We start from the raw sequence: 16,473 nt of genomic DNA, 5'->3' as shown, positions 1-16,473 counted from the left end.
TGCAAACTCATTTGTGGCATGAGAGGGATAAAATAGGAGGGGTAACTTTCTCTTTACTGAAAGCAGTCAGTGTTCTTCCAAATGGCACAACTCAGATTTCAGGTGGCGCAGCCTTTAAAACAGTGAAGTCGCTGTTTTCTGCCATCTTCGCCGCCATCTCGACTCGAGTTCAAAATGCAAACTGCTGGCCTCAGCGTCATCTCCTGCTTTAACTGGCTGATCATGCACCTGATAATTCCTGGTGATGCGTCTGCGTGATGTGCTGTCACTTCACTTTCCCATCGGATGACATAACGAGCTAGCGAGTGCTAATCGGTCGGCATTAATCCATAACACACAGAAAAGAGTCAATATCAAGATTTAAGAGATTAATGCTGATACTTACAGTGGATCCAGCAGCTCTTTCAGCATAACTACCACCACAATCATTGGCAGTTTTTCAAAAGGACTGACATAAGGCAGTGGTCCATTTACTCAGTGCTACATTTATTTGACAGCATTAGCTTTTTTGCATGTAAAATATATGAGCCTATCAGCTTATAAAAGTCTAAACTGCCGAATAGTACCTGAGGTAGTGAAAAATTCCACCTCATCTAGAACAATAAAACGCTGCTCACACCTTGATGCAGCGGTTCCCAACCTGGAGTCTGGTCCCCTCAGAGGGGTCACAGGGGTCATCTTGATTTACAGGATAGGAAAAGAAAAGACAAAACTAACCTCTGTTAGTAACTATCTCTCTGTATCATAGTTTTATTGTTAGTTAGTCACATGCTGGGTGCAAGTTGCCTTCACATATGATGAGGGATTTACAGGAAACAAGGCAGCTTGTTGTCAGAGTTGTACCAAGCTGCTGCTAATGCAAACAGAAGCCACAGGAAATGCAGGGTAGCTGTCCCCGCCATCTATGCTAACGACAATCGGTCATCAAACCCAGTCGCCATTGCTCTTTGCTTGCCTTTCTGACAAAGTAGCTGCTCAGTGAGTGCTTGCTGCCTCCAGAATTCTGCTGTTTGTCGTATTAAGACTGCATCAAGCTGTTAGCAGGGTAACCACGGGTGTCACCAAATTTCACAGCATGGTATTGCTTTTATTTTATTGCTTTTAGGGGAGCAAAGGATGTGAATGCTTCCTCCAATGCAGCGTTTGAGCAGCAATCTGCCGTGGATCCATTTTTCACTTGTCAGAAGCGACTCATAAACGCTATGGGAAGGGCAACAAACTGAAATGTGTCTAGCGGCGGCAGACCATGACAAGTTCAGCTCTGGACGATTCTTCTTGCCTGACAAGCCTGTTGATCGTCCATACGTTTGTGTTTTTCCCCGCGTAGCCTAACCCCGCCGTGAACAGCCTTCCCGCTGAGGAGGCATGATGCATGTGAACGTTTCAAGCCCTTTTTAAAGAGTGCACGTCATTTCCCCAGCACGCTTGATCCCATGTAAATGAATCTGAGGCGGTGAACCAGATAAGTAATCCGCTGGACCGCAGATTTCCGTTAAGGTTAAATCCATCTTGCGACGAGACCGCAACATCGCAATGTGCTTACTCAGTGTTACGCAAAGACGATAGATTGTGTGTGGATTGCGATCTCCCTCTCCATCACCCTCTTCACTCTCCCTGTAAACACACACACAATTACGCACTCAGCTCACAAACATCATTCACAAATACTCCTTGCTGGCAGTCATTAGAGTCCCATGAGCTCTTTCGCTTGTACCTCCTCAATCCCATAGATTTCCATTGCCAATAATCGTTATAATTGATGTTTCCCTTCTAAGCCTCTAATGATGTTTTTAGTATTTATGGTTACAGACAGCAAGGCAAGCTGATTCATAATAGTTTCTCCCTGCCATTTTATTGGCATGGCGTTCCTCACATTCACATCAGTAAATTAATTTTGACCCGGCGATGCCATATATCACAGCAAACCACCGCACGCTGTCTCCCCGTGACCAGGTTTTCTTAAGCTGTTGCCGTAAAGAATGGTTTATCGATCCTCCCCGCTGACGCTTTAATAAGTGCTTTGCATAACAAGTGTTTTACTGCGGGATAAATCACGTGGGCTGGCGGTGGCTGTCAAATGCACAACTACACGCATATATGTAGAGATGAAGCAGTGGGAGGGTGGAGGTGAGGCAACAGGTTGAATGAAGACACAGAGTTTTTTTTTTTTTTTTTTTTTTGGATGCTTCAGAATTGATTAAATTTCAGTTTAAAGGAAGTAAATGAGAGTTTAAGGTGAAGCTTTTCCACAGTGAGTCACATATCCACCCGAAGAGGAAGGTGTCAGAAATGCATATCAGCTCTCACCTGCTAAAATAATGTCTTGCCTGTTTGTGAGCATGCTAGCCCACACCAGGGGATCTGTTTAGGAACAGGAGGAATTCAATCAGGGAGATCCATGGGCCGGTGCAGAGGCCCCTGAGTGAGATCGATGGCTTGAGAAGGAGGTTGCGAAGGGGGCAGCTCCCTTGGTATAGTGTTTTATCCCTGTCCTGTTGCCAGTCCTGTTTAGGGAGTGTGACCCCGGGTGGAGGGGAAGGGAACAGGAGGCCAAAAGCACTGCCGCATCCAGGTCCCAGAGGCAGTCCAGGCCTACCACAATAATATCATTTTATGTCAGCCATGAGTGAAAGTTTCTCCAACTTAGGGAGGGCTGATTGATGGCTGTTGTAAATCAATGTTGAGAGTGCTGTATGGGGTTTTATAGCTGGGGGAAATGGTGCAGGTTGGATACAGCTCAAACAACTCTTCCCCAACCTCCTCTGCTTTTACCTCCCTCTGACTATTCAAGGTTTTTCTGCTTTTCAAAATAAAAGAGAAGAACTTGCATGTGATCTAGAGATGTTTTTTTTTTTAGAGCCATACAACCACCTGCAAAATGGTGCATACATTACATTTAACAGCCCAAAATGACTGTTTATACTGTTTTATCGTAGTTTGAGCCATTAGGTCCGAGGCTGAATTGCCAGCTGCGCAAAGGGAGCAGCTGCTCCCAAAGAGTCCTAAAAGCTCCAGGGGCACTGCTTGTGAATTAGTTGTGGTGGTATGATTTATTGCAAATTAGTTTGGAAATGTGCGCCAATCAAGTGCAATATCAACTAATGCAGGTCGGGCGTTATTAGCTAATTGCCTCTTGTCTTGGGGTCAAAATCTGGTTGAAAGAGCTTCACTATTTTTGATCATGTTGTCATATGGTGCATATTCCTAAATAATCCAAATGAATCATCACTGCAGCATAGGAGTACTGCTTACTAGTTACAAAAGGCACTAGGTCGGGGGTCAGTAGAGGGTTTCCAGAAAATCTTCCCCCGAGTCCAAGTTCACAGGTTAACCTGTCACTGATTAGATTCAGTAGAACTCGAAACATCTGAGAAATATGTTTCATGTCAGTCAGGGTGTGGGGGAGCCAGCAGGGAGTCAGCTGGTGCAGCCAGACCAAGTCTCTGAGGCACAGCTGAGCTCTGAGGGCCCAGACATGGGGGGCCTGATGATGCCTGGAAAGGCGCTGGTGATCAACCTGCATTGGATTGAATGGGATGCCACCTTTTGAACATGGCGTTTCTCTTAATAACATCCATAATCACCCCGCCATTGAGCATAATCTCGGGTTTGGCTGAGATATTTATGTTTTTTGTGGTGATGGAGGTGCCCAAACCAAAACTGAGACCCTCCATTAAGGAAGGGTCATGGTCCAAATCATACTTTATTGTTAAGATGCGCTGTGCAGACATTTGGCCTAGTTGAACCTCATGGCCAGCCTACTTCAGCCCACTGACCTCCCTTTGGGCAGCCCTGGTCAGGACTAATGATGAGCATGACATGATGCGGCAGATAAAGACTTTTAATAACACAGCATCACTGATGTCTCATGGTCTCTTTAGGAATAATTTAGGATTAGGAAAAATGTTTTCTTACGTGTGGCAGCTTGTTGGAGGTAACCTCTCTTTATTATCTTCCATCTTTGACTATGTTTCATATAAAGCCATGGAGAAGAAAAAGAAGGGGAATAACTATGTGATACTGAGAGAAATGTATTAATTCCCCATTTAATCTTGCCGGCAGTGCTGATAAATGTTAACTGGAGGCTTTAGCCGAGTGCTCAGAAATGAAATTATTGCGAAAAGCTTTTGAAAGTCCAAAAAGAGACCTTGATTGAGTGATCAATACTGAAGCCGTGTAAACATGCACAGCCTCCTCTTGAAGAGATCACTAGTCACTGGAGAAAAGGGGAGGAGGGGGGAAAAAAAAAAAGTCTCAGAATTTTGATTAGTGTGTTGATACAACCGTCTGTGAAGTTGGGACTAAAAAAAGGAGAGCTCATAAAATCTATGAAGCTCAAAGAGAGCGAGGAGCAGTAACTGACAAGGTGGAAGAAAAGGAGAAGAAGAATAACAAAATGTAAAAATAACACCAGAAATAAAAGAAAATTGAGTGTGCGACTGTGTGTGTGTTTTCAGTCGAGGTAAAAGTCCTGTCAGTCAGGTGATCGCGTCCTCAAAGAGAGGCAGAAAACAGAGGAGCTTCTGATCACTGCTCTTAAAGCTGGAGCTCAGATTAGAAGAGCGGCGTTATTATGAAATATGTATTTTTACACACAGCACCAAACAAAGATGGGGCTTCGTGTGAGGTAGCAGGAGGAAATTATGTTGCGGCTAATTAGCCTGATAGAAGAAAGGCATCAGGTGTATGCGAGGGATGTTTTCCCTCCAAAACAGCGACTGATGGTACACTTAACAAGAGGTTATGGATAATTTCGTTTGTGCAATAGCAGAGATTGAAGTTCAGGCCAATCGAACGGCTTCATTTTGTGCTCTGTTAATGTTATTTGTGGCTAATATGAAAGCTATTCAGCACCAACAGGCGGACAGCAGTTGCTTCTCCGCCTTGTTTTGAGGCGTTCATGACTCATGAAGGTTGCCATACCTTCATTTTAATGCCTTTTGAGGCTGATTATTTTAGCCCTAAAAATAATTGCCATGTGACCTACATAATATCTGAAAAATTCAGCTGCATTCATTTGCAATTTGATACCTTTAAGTATGTCATTTAGTGGGAGCTTACCGACAGCATATAGCATGAATTCCACTGGGTTGGCTCAGCTTGTTAGCGTTAGCAGGAAGCTGTGTTTGCTTGTGTTTTTCCTCTCATGATTATCGCCCGCGTCTTGTTTGGTTTTGTGGAAACACAAAGTTTCAAGTACATATCATGTGGATAAAGCCAAATGAGTAGACTGAGCTTTGAGCTAAAGCTAGCTGTGGCCATCTCTCCAGCTAGCTTTCATGTCACACTTGTGATTTAGCTGCAGTTTGTTTTCACGTAGCTTGAATTCAAAAAGCTGTTTTCACAGAAATCAAACTTTTCTGTGACATATTGGCACATTCTCACATGCATGCGAGATACTGTTCAATCAGACGGCAGTGTAATCTAAAGCGCTACATCATGTATTGATGCCGCAGCTGACTGGAAGCAAGCTGCACACAGTTTTTCTCGTCTCATCAGTGCTCTCCATCGTGACCCCATCGAATGTTTACTGCACTCATTTTCCATTTAACAGCATGTATGTTGCAGTGTAGCTTTTTTTTTTTTTTTTTTTGCTTTGAGAATGATTGATATTTAAAAGGGGATCAATCAAGATTTTCTCTGAACTGCCAAATGAGCTCTGGCAAGGGGGGCCACGGTGTCATTTCCCATGTAATTACTGCAGTAGCCTATGTAGTGTTGTTGTGCGTGACAAGCAAGAAGATCTCCTGTCTGTCTCACTTCAGGGAATTGATCTGTGCATGGCGCCATCCTTCATCTTAAGGCAGTGTTCCTATTTTTGAGATTATACGCCCTAGTTTTTAGAGGACACCTGCACCTCTCTGTATTCACATCCATCACTCCTCTTCCAACTTGAACAAATTGCTTGGAACGCACTTGTCAAAACAGACGTTCTTTTTAGCTCTCGTCCCGGCAGTGGTCCGATGAAGTCGGTTGTACATTCCAGGAGTTATATATTTGAAGAAGGGAGCAATAAAGCGCTGAGATACGATTGTTTAATGCGACATTGTTCTGCATGATTGTCCTGAAGGTCCCCGCGCCTGCTGATGAGTGACTGATTATGTGACACATATGGGGACGTGAGTTAATACCAGCGGCTTGTTGGGCTTTATACACGTGTGACGGTGCTGCAGCTGCATGTTGGCGGTCGTCACTCTACCGTTTAGCCAATGTGCTGTAAAGAAAAGCCTCGGAAACTGCAAAGTTGAGCCAATTTAGAATACGGTGTGTGTAAGTAGCAGGTCATGAAATGCAGCTCTTACAGTGTCGCGTGGTAGTAACAAGCATCATCAGTCGTCCCATCCTCGCAGGTGGCTGTGAGCGTGGAGGCAGTGTGCTAATAACCTGCCAGCTTAGTATCTATAGGCTGGATTAAATCAAGCATTTAAGCAGTGCAGCAGGTGTTCGAGTCGTGGCCTTACAGTTGATTAAATATATCAGATTTTGACTATAATTCATCACGTGCAAACAAACGGTTGTCAAGGCAGTACGTTAAAAGTGGTCATTTTCAGCTGGAGCTGCCTGAGGATGCTTTATAGTTATAGAGACTCTCACATCTATTTCATCGTGATCGTTGTTGTGTATCCTGTAAAAAGGGAACTTTATTTTCATTTGAACTGTTTTTTTTTGTGAAATTCATAAAACTGAACAGCAGAGTTTGTGATAGAATGACGCACTGCAACCAGGAATGAAACAGTTAAATCAACGCCTGTAAACATTAATATATATCTCAACAGTATACTGTATCTTCGACTTCATTTTTATTGTTTGTTTCAGCCTGCGGCACTTGTACCAAAAGTATTGCTGTTTCATATTTGATTTGATGCCTTATGGAGAAATGTTGCATTTACAGTAAACAAACTGCTGACAGCAAATGGGAACTCCAACACTTTCATTTGAGGTTTGATGCTTTTACAGTTCGCACCGTGTGCACTTGAAGTAGCTACCTTTTTAAAGTCGGAGCAGCTTTGAAGAAATGAGCCAGCTGACTCGCAACCACGCCACCGCTTTTAAATCTATTGCTAGTTCGGGATGTATTTGATCAGTTAATGCTGTAATTGCGTTGCGTTGTTTAATGCCATATGAAGATTAAAAAGTAGCATTTTCATAAAATTACTGAAAGAAGCTACAGGAGAAAATGACTTAGTTCAAGTCGAGTTATCATGATTATTACGCAGCTATCGCAAGCTGCTGTAGCCCCACAGTGATTAAAGCAAACATTGATGCAGATTCTGCAGCTTGGATATTGATCAAGAACAAGAAGACAACAACAAGCTTTCCAAGTCTTAATGCTGCCCTGTTTGGTGTGTATTTTGCATTTTGATCTTCAAAGATGGAAACAGCAGCAGGAGTAAGCTAGGTCATTATTGCACTTTGGTTCAAATATAAAAGCTTTGAAAAAAAAAAGTCAGGCCATTATTCCAGTGGGGCAATTTTATGTCCTTTCTGTCTGTCTTTCACAGTCGCTCAGGTTACTGCTCTAATACACACATATTGGACACCACGGACACACACACGCCTGGCAAGTCATAATCTTTCTTTCTGCATCTAGCGATATGAGAAAAGCTGACTTTTCCACATCAAGATGAGGAGGGGGGGGGCATTATCAGCCCCGGAGAAAGATAAGAGTTACGTCGGTGGGCCATGAGTCCTGTGTAAAAAATCCAAAGGTCGCCCGAGCTTGACTTCACACCAGCTAACATGGACACTGAAGGTCAGAGAGATTGAAGGGGTAATCCATTCACTAGAATGACAACCACACCTTCCTTTCACCCGGGTCCATTTCCTCCCAGCATGGTTTTATTTCATTCATTCTCCGAAGCGACGCGTTTGCGAGCCTTTGCTGTTTCAGGATGTGTTTCGTTTATGCCGCATAATGCAGAGGGATTTTTCACAGCTGAGAGGGAAAAAATCACAACTATTACCATCCGGAAAGGTTACCAAGAGAGAGAGAGACGCAGCGACAGTGAGTAAAAGTCCACCTGAAGCAGAGCACTGAACCATGGTGGTATCAAGTAGCATATTAATTCTCGTGGAGCACTGTGGATAAGTGGGGCCCCTGGGCAATACAGTCTGTGGATATAATCATGAAGTTACTGCAGTCGATAACACAATAAAATATACAGTGTACAGGTAAGCTGTGGAATGGATGTAAACAATCCAGCAGAAAAGACAATCATAAAGATGGAGATTGCAAAAAGGTTTTATAAGGTAAGAAGTTTACTCAGCTCGTGGATGAGAAGTCAGCAATGCACAAGGTGTCTATTTGTGTGGAAATTGGAATGTGTCTGAATTGAGCCGCGCAGGGTCTTTTTTTTTCTGCTAAATTCAATTCAGAAAATAACAATCAGTTCAGGAATGATTCCACATACAGTGAAAGAAGTCAGCCTGTGGATGAGTGGCAACCGCAGTTTCGCTTTTAAAACTTCAATAATGGTTTATGATATCTTATACTTTGCCCACGCGCTGGAAAACATCTTTGTGTGCCTTCACATCAGGCATGTTTGCAGTGTTTTTAGACCCACAGCATGGACCATTTGCTCCTTTAGTGGAGTTTGTTTGTGCAGCATAGGTCATTCAAAACAAATAAATAACTGCACTGAAAGGCCTGACGGTGCCGGCCTCAGCTGTCCTGTGTTTTGTGCTGTGGTGCAGTCTATCAGGAGTGAGAACGCAATATAAACTCCTCCAGTTTGTACTGGGCAAACTCTACACCGACTGTCTTGGAAATAGCTCACAAGCCCAAGTTTTTCCTGGGTAAAAGACGGATGTTGACACCTCATAGCCAGCAGTTCCTCATGTCTGAAAAGCTTGGCACAAGAAAATTAATTGAGGGCAAATTGAAGTCTGGACCAATGATCATATTCAGCTATTTCTTCCCTGCGCTCTTGACTGCTGGGAACAGCAGGGAGTGAAATACAGGGGAGTCCATGATGCTTGCCAAAAGCCTGTTCGCGGTGGACGCTGGACTCCACCAAGACTCTCCGTCGTCGCTTAATCTGTTTGTGATTTCCACGAGCAGAATCTTTCGGCGTGGTCGAGGGGCGGAGCGCGGTAACGTCAACAAAGCGGATGATGTAGCTCTGTTGGCCTCATCGACCTGTGACTTTGCACCACTGCAGTCTGCAGCCAAATTTGAAGTGGCAGAGAGAAGAGTAAACGCTGCCAATTCTGAGGTACTCTCCAGGGAAAAGGAGGATTGTTACCTTTGCTTAGGGAGTGAGCTGCAACACTGAATAAAGGAGGATTATGAGGTCTTGTTCACAAATTAGTGTACGGTGAATTGTAAGATCAACAGGCAGAAACGTTGTAGCACTGAAGAATATGAACGTGAAACTCTGAATGTATGTATCTTGAACCTTTTGGTTGTGAACAAAAGAAGTGGATACAAGGGTTTTGTTTGCAGGGTGACCATTAAGTACGTGGTAAGGAGCTTGGATATGTGGAAGTAGCTCAGTTGCATTGAAAGAAGCCAGTTGAGGAGGAGGGGGGACTCCAAGGTGGGCCTAGAACAGGCTGAGAAAATAATGCATCCCATCGTGATTGGGATTGATTGGGAAGTAGCTGGGGAGAACAGCATCAGGGCTGCTTTCCTTATCCCGCCATTGGATGGGTGGATGGATGAATCCATAAAGTTTAGTTACAAGGACTGCTTTACCAAAACTCAGCCCAATGAGTGATCACTCTGCTGGTCTTTCCTTTAAGAGCCCTGGTTTGCTTGATCAGATACTGGGCGCTACAAAACACAAAAGACTGCATCTTCCTGTAGTTTAATACCAAGCAAAAACTAACTGCAGGTACAATCAAACATTTAAGTGCCTGTTCAGTCTGGTGCACCACATTCTTTAGATGTCTTTAGTTCCTGGCCATTACCTACAACATCACTCCCAGCTTGAAGACATTTGCCAAACAGTGTGGCGCCATTAGGAATGAAAGGTTCTCCAAGGGCTAAAACCCGTCTTGGATTTTCTCAGCCTCTCGCCCTATGACCACGCATCGTGTCGGCTGAGCCTAATCTGACAGGATGCTAATAGATCGTCTAATTAACATAATGTCCACCCATTAGGAGTGGTTAACCTTTGACTCTTCACACTGACAGGGATAATGGGAGAAGCGGGAAGAAGCACACAGAAGCTCATGCACTGTGAACTTGTGTTATTTACATATTATTCCCACACAGCCTGCGCACGTGTGCACGCAAGCATGGGAGCGGTCATATCTGTGATTTAAATCTTTTCACGCACACGGACGGACAGTTGCTGTCCACGTCGCTTCACCCAATGCTTCAGCTCTTAAACTGTGCTATCAGCTCAGGCCACGGTGGAGGACAGGAGCACAGAGCGGTCAGGCAGTCACCATTTCACCTCGCTGAACCTACTGTCGCTGTTTCACCCCCAACGATGAACCAAACCCGACCACTTTCCGCAGCCTTGACCTCCGGTTCGCTCCTCCACGCGCGCACGCTCCGCACACACGGCCCACGAACACACGTGCGTCCTCGCCGCTGATCCGTCATGATGTCTCATTCCACCTCATTTCCTCAGACCCCTGCTTCTTTCTAATTGAGGCGGCAGCGAATACAATTATGGTGAGAATCATCCCGGACTGATGTGAGGACGGATTAACCGGATTAAGAAGATAATCTGTTGACCCTCTGGCCCCGGCGCAGTATGAGGCTGGGAAGGCAATTTGAAGCAGAGAGAAGAAGAGATGGGGGGCTTTAATGAGCGGGCTGACGAAAGCCTCTGACCACCGAGAGGCTCGCTCGGCGTGCCGCTGGGGGATTACTTTCTGCAAGACTCCCCTCCTCAAGCTCACGTAACCCTTCACACCCGCCCAGCTGCCCCCACACTCGCTCCTGCTTCAAGGATGTTCAGGAACAGCCCCATGCATGTGCATTAAAGGATGCAGCTTCGTGCATGCTGCGTGAGAAACAGAGCCAAAATTGTTCAAACGGAGCGCCTGTTAGATTTAGTGCCTGCTGAGTAATGGAGGTTCAGATGTAGGGTACATAAACTATAAATTAACTCGGTTTACCAACTTTTTAATTGTGAAGTGAGTTTGCCATTCCTCGTAGGCTGACATAAATCATCCTGAATCATTACAGACCTCGTGAAACGGACTCCTCAATTTTGAGGGAAGCTGTCAGTTCCTGGAAAACAACTTAAATGGTGACCTCATCCTGCACAAACAGGCGTAAACAAACTAATTTCCCACCCATCTGCCTGTCCTATCAAGTCATTAATCTTTCATCACCTCAAAGCAGTAATAATGGGGGGGAACATAACAAGCTTTTTAAAACAACATTGGCTTATTATCACCAAATAAAGTTGATATGACTGGTAGCAACAGCTGACAGGTAGCATCATTAGCTTTCATCCTGTGCTGTTGCCCTAAAATTCTCCACTATGTTCACCAGCTGTCGCTTTATTGGAGCTTTTTCCTTATCTGAAAACTGTATTTGAGCAATGAGAGTGAACCAGAACAGTAAAGTTGTGCCCTGTAAAGCCAAAACAGTGAGCTGAAAAATGCTAAAATTCTCTGTAGAGCTGAGGGAAACTGCAGAGTCGCTGATATTTGTCACTTTGGGTGACCGATCTCACATTACACACAGTCATTTGACTCATTGGTAATATAAAAACATTGACTGGTGCAGCTTTAAATAGCCACACCAATCAATAACATCCTATGTCAACAAGAAATGCATCACACGGGCTCTTTAAAGTCTTTGAACGTACCACAGTGAGTAATGTATGTGTGGATTGTGGGGAAAAAAAGGCAACACATGAATAATATTTGATGGTTTTATGCGTGTGGCCAGAGGTTATAACAGTAAAAAGACTGCGGAAAAAGTTTTACCCCGTAGTTTTAAAGTGCTGCATAATTGATGAGCAGATCCAGACAGCTTAAAGTCCTAATTGTGGTGTTAAATTAATGGCAAAATTACCCCATAAACTGTGTAAACAAATGAGTTTTACGGCTCCTGTGTGACCGAGGCAACTGACAGACTGTAAAAGTTACTTATGGATGCAGTCCGAAGAAAGTTTGCAGCGCCCCACGCCAACTCATAGAAAATATGCTAAGACCAGGCGGCGTGTCGTGGTTTTCCTGCACTCTTCAGTGAAAGTATTGACAGACAGCTGCCTGAGAATGGCCACCGTCGGCGAGAGAGTCACTGAGAAAGAGGCTAATGTGACATTTCATGAACAAACAGACAGTATTTCAGTCTGACAAGGATCCTCCTCAAGTTGTCTGCTGCGGTTTTGATCTTCAGAGACAGTGAGCAGGATTATCTTTTATCTTCTGCCCTGCAAGTAAAGTGTATTAGAAATTCATTTTCACCATATGCTCTGTCAGGTATCATCCAGTGGAAACCCTTTTAATTTAATAGCAGTGATTCAGTTGTTGATCTGCAGCACTCTGGATCAATGGACTGAGATTAAAACTGATGTTTAATGGATGTTTGATGGGTTTAAGTGATGCTTTTGACTTAAGCCGCAAATCATATTTCCCTTTCTGTCTAACAGAACTGTCTAATAGTGCAAGAATGAAAGGCTTTCCTTCAGAACGCGATGTTCATCCTGTGACACACGTCTTGTAGCTTTCAGAGAGTAACAAGCGCTGAAAGTGGTGGCTTGACAAAATTAATCGCACATCAACAGATTGGATGCGTCTGAGTTTAAGAAGTATTAAATAATGAATCACACCTTTCAACAATGTTATTGCAAGTCACACGGGCTCCACCTGTGCTAGCCAAGCTTTACTTGTTGCTATGTTGATATACTTCAGCTATAAAATACATTCACAATTTTAGCATTTCCCCTGAAGTCCACTCCCTATATGATACTATTTTATGCTAATTTTTGCGGGGACTGGGAACTGTGAAACACTTGATGTTGAGACTATAGGTTGCACAGCATGTTTCCAGCATTGCTTTGTGATTCGATGACACAGATTTCACGTTCATCTCTACCCACCTTGAAATGAAGCAGTCAAGAGCGTTTGTCACCATCAGTCACCAGATGGTGACAATTGTATTCTCGATTAAAAAAATGACAAAGAGCTGTGTATTTAGAATTTAGTGTATTTGATTTTCAAGTGTTACATCAGAAAAGGTGGAAAATTGCAATCATTGAACCCACGTGACCGATCGGCTGTCTCTGCCGTTTCCGCCGATTAAAATGTCACATCGCTCCACACAGATCTGATGTTCCCTTCCTGAAGTTAACACACAAAACAAAGAGAAATGTCATATTTTAATTACACCATCTCGTTGCACCCTCTTCTCCTGCAATGGCGTAATGGGTTTCCAATTCCGATTTTCCAGTCAAGGGTTACAAAATCAGTCAGGCAGAATTATTCAATGAAATCAGACACTTCTATCCTTTCCCTGTTTTCCCTTTTGCTCTTCACTCACAGATGTTGAAGAGGATTGATGGGAGAAAGAATGCAAAACCAAAACCAAAACGCAGAAATTTGCAACAGGAACGTCACTAGCGGCCGCTGAACCCCCATCTCTGATTGCTGTGTTAGGAGCTTCGGGCCTAATCCGGCCACCAGCCGCTTCCTCTGGCCTGTCGGGTTTACAGCTAATGAGGGCTCTGTGAAATTTCAGTGTGATCAACAGCCGCTCCCTCAGGAGTGTTGGTTGTCCTTTGCTTCAAAAACTTGAGTCTTTGTAAGGATTTCAGAGGATCCTCCAACACTTGATCTCTCTTTACTTCTTTAAAATCTTCGGCTCTTATGCTGTACCTTTTCTACTGTCCCTATATGGACGATGCATTAGAACAGCGGGGTGGATGAACAGATGGCGTGAACACCTTTGTAACCCTGTATAAAGGCATCCTTAAAGGACCCCTCCCAGCATTCATGGCTAACCATGGTATTATCATGCCAAATGTTTCTGCCGATCTTTAAGTCAAACCTTTGATTTTGATCAAGGTACTTCCCAGTTTCTCCTTCATGTGGGTCCACTCGGCCTCCCGTCTCCAGATGATTCAACGTGCTGATTCAATAAAGATGATTACATGTACAGTAAATCTCAGTCTAATGATTCTTTACTGATTCTATGAACATTATTATACCAGTTTCTGATTGGCCTCCATCCCCTCTTACGGTTGTTTCTTGGTGTTTGTCCTTCTCTGGATGTTTCTTCCTGTGTTGATGGCAGTTCAGGTGATGGAGACATCCAGGTCTGAGTCTTTCATCCGGGGGTGGAATGAGCCTGCTGGGGCTCTGCTTCTTATTCCTGTGGAGCACTTTTCTGTGGGCTGCCCTTGTCTTCTTTCTGCAGCCTAATAGAGCTTCTGTCTGGTCTTTGCTCTTCATGGGGCCTATGAGGCCTTCTATTATGGGGCCTGTAAGGCCTTCTAAATCTAGCATCATCTTCCTTCTTGACAAGGCATTAGCATTGGCCGGTGTGCATCTCTCTGTTTGTAGCTGTCCTGGTACAGTAATATATCTACCAGCCTGGTCTCAGTAGACTTTTTGAAATGAAAGTGCTGACTCCCAAAGATCAATTTTCTCCTGCAGAGGACAACTACCTGACCCAGCTTTGACCCAGTTCAGTGTGACATTTCCCTTGTTGTCATCACTTCACTCTTATGCTGTTGTCTTTTGAGGAAATTGAACACAAGTAAGTGCAGCAGCTGGTTATTCAGTGGACTATTCTGAGGAGGACTGAGTCATTTCACTTTGATGCTGAACCGTGCACAACTGAGAAGCTAAATCAAATGTAATGGAGGCAGAGGTAGACGGAGGTTGAACAGGATCGTTTCACTATATATAGTGATCACAGTGATCTCTAAAATAAACTGGAGGAAAAGCCTGATGCCAGCCAAAACCTCAGCTGTCCATACGATGAGCAACAGCGCTCCAACTCTGGTGAAGCATGTGCTTGTAGGGCAGTGTGTAATGTAAATGCTTTCAGGGCTGGAGAGTTTTACCGTGAAAGGGTTTCTGGTAGTGTCGGCTGGTCGTGGTGCTCTCAGGTCGCTCTTCCTGTGGACACCAAGACTTTCCTGATGCTGAGAGGACACTCTTGTCATCACTTGAATTCAAAGCCATAACTTCCTCCTCTGATGGGTTCAGGAACACCTGAGCTTCATCAGGTCGCTCAGATGACCTGTAAAACAGATTCAGTGTTATTTCTAAGACAAATACCTCACAGTATTACAGAAAAGTACCATGACAAAAAGGCTGTGGCAGCTCAAAGTAGTAGTTCTACTATAAGGCTACAAACCTGCACTTCGGATGTGGGTGGTGTACCAGCTTGTGAATTAGGAGATCTCGCATGCAGTTTTCATGAGCTTCTGGGAAACTTTTTTGACTCGAGCAGTGTGTATGAACACAGTCCAAGAACGGGATAGTTTACAGTGTCCGAATGTGTGAGTGGAGTTAGCATCAGGGTCTTTAATCCACCCTTGTGATGCCAAGTCATGCGGATCTGAGTTGCTTATCGCGCTTAGCTTGTCCAAACACCTTTGATTGGCATTGCAATTCAGTCTCTCACAGTTGGATTCTTTTTCTTTCTCTTTGCCGTTCACCATCTCTTCCCTCCTCCACCTGATATTACGGAGTTGCCCCAGCTTATGTGCAGTTAATGCTCCAATTGCTTGTCTAGCTAGGGAGCTAATTGCTGTGTTAGCTTTTGGTGTGACTTCTCACGCAAAATGATTCTGCTAAAATTTAAGTCTATTAAGAGACCTGCACTGCTTGCCCTGCTTAAGTGTCTATTAGGTGTTTTGTGGCAACTCAAAGTCACAACAATACCTCTTTTTCCTCAAGTTGTTAATTGTGTTTTCGCTATACACTCGGGCAAAAGTGTGATTTGTTAGTTCATTTCCAACATATGATGACAAAGGTGCGACAAAATAACAAGTGTAAGCTTTGGAGGCCTAAGTGTGAATCAAGTCTTCCACCCTCCCTCATTTTTTCCAGTTTTCAGTCGCACAACTGCTCCTTTGACTTGAACATGATTTTAAAGAGAGCAATCGGAAACTTTAACCAAAAACTCTTCTACAAATGGAACAAATCTGCAGTAGTCCAATAGCAAGAGAAAGCCACCACCAGCATGTGTTTGTAGCATACAGCCGTCACAGACGGTCCAGATACAATTAGCCAAGGGATTTGTTGTTGATTTATGTGTGCGGGATACCACCGAGGATAGAAACGTTGAGGAAACCAAGTCGACGCCAAGAGATATGTAGCCGGCACTTTGGAGATTTGTAGCGTAGCCCAGCAGAAAGATAGAGCAGGTGTGCTTCACAGAGACAGGGAGACAATGTGTGTGTGCCATCCGTGATTTGTATTACCAAGGGGTTCCTCTATCAGCTGTCCACATTGTGTGCTGACTCAGGAGGCTGTCCTGGGGTTTTTCAATCACAGCCTGGACGGAGCGGCTGGTCTCCCCTCTAGGCCAAAGATAGGACTGAC

This window comes from Chaetodon auriga, chromosome 23, assembly GCF_051107435.1.
Source record: "Chaetodon auriga isolate fChaAug3 chromosome 23, fChaAug3.hap1, whole genome shotgun sequence".
In the NCBI taxonomy this organism is placed as follows: domain Eukaryota; kingdom Metazoa; phylum Chordata; class Actinopteri; order Chaetodontiformes; family Chaetodontidae; genus Chaetodon; species Chaetodon auriga.
The sequence above is the reverse complement of the archived record's forward strand: the minus strand, read 5'-3'. Positions refer to the sequence as shown.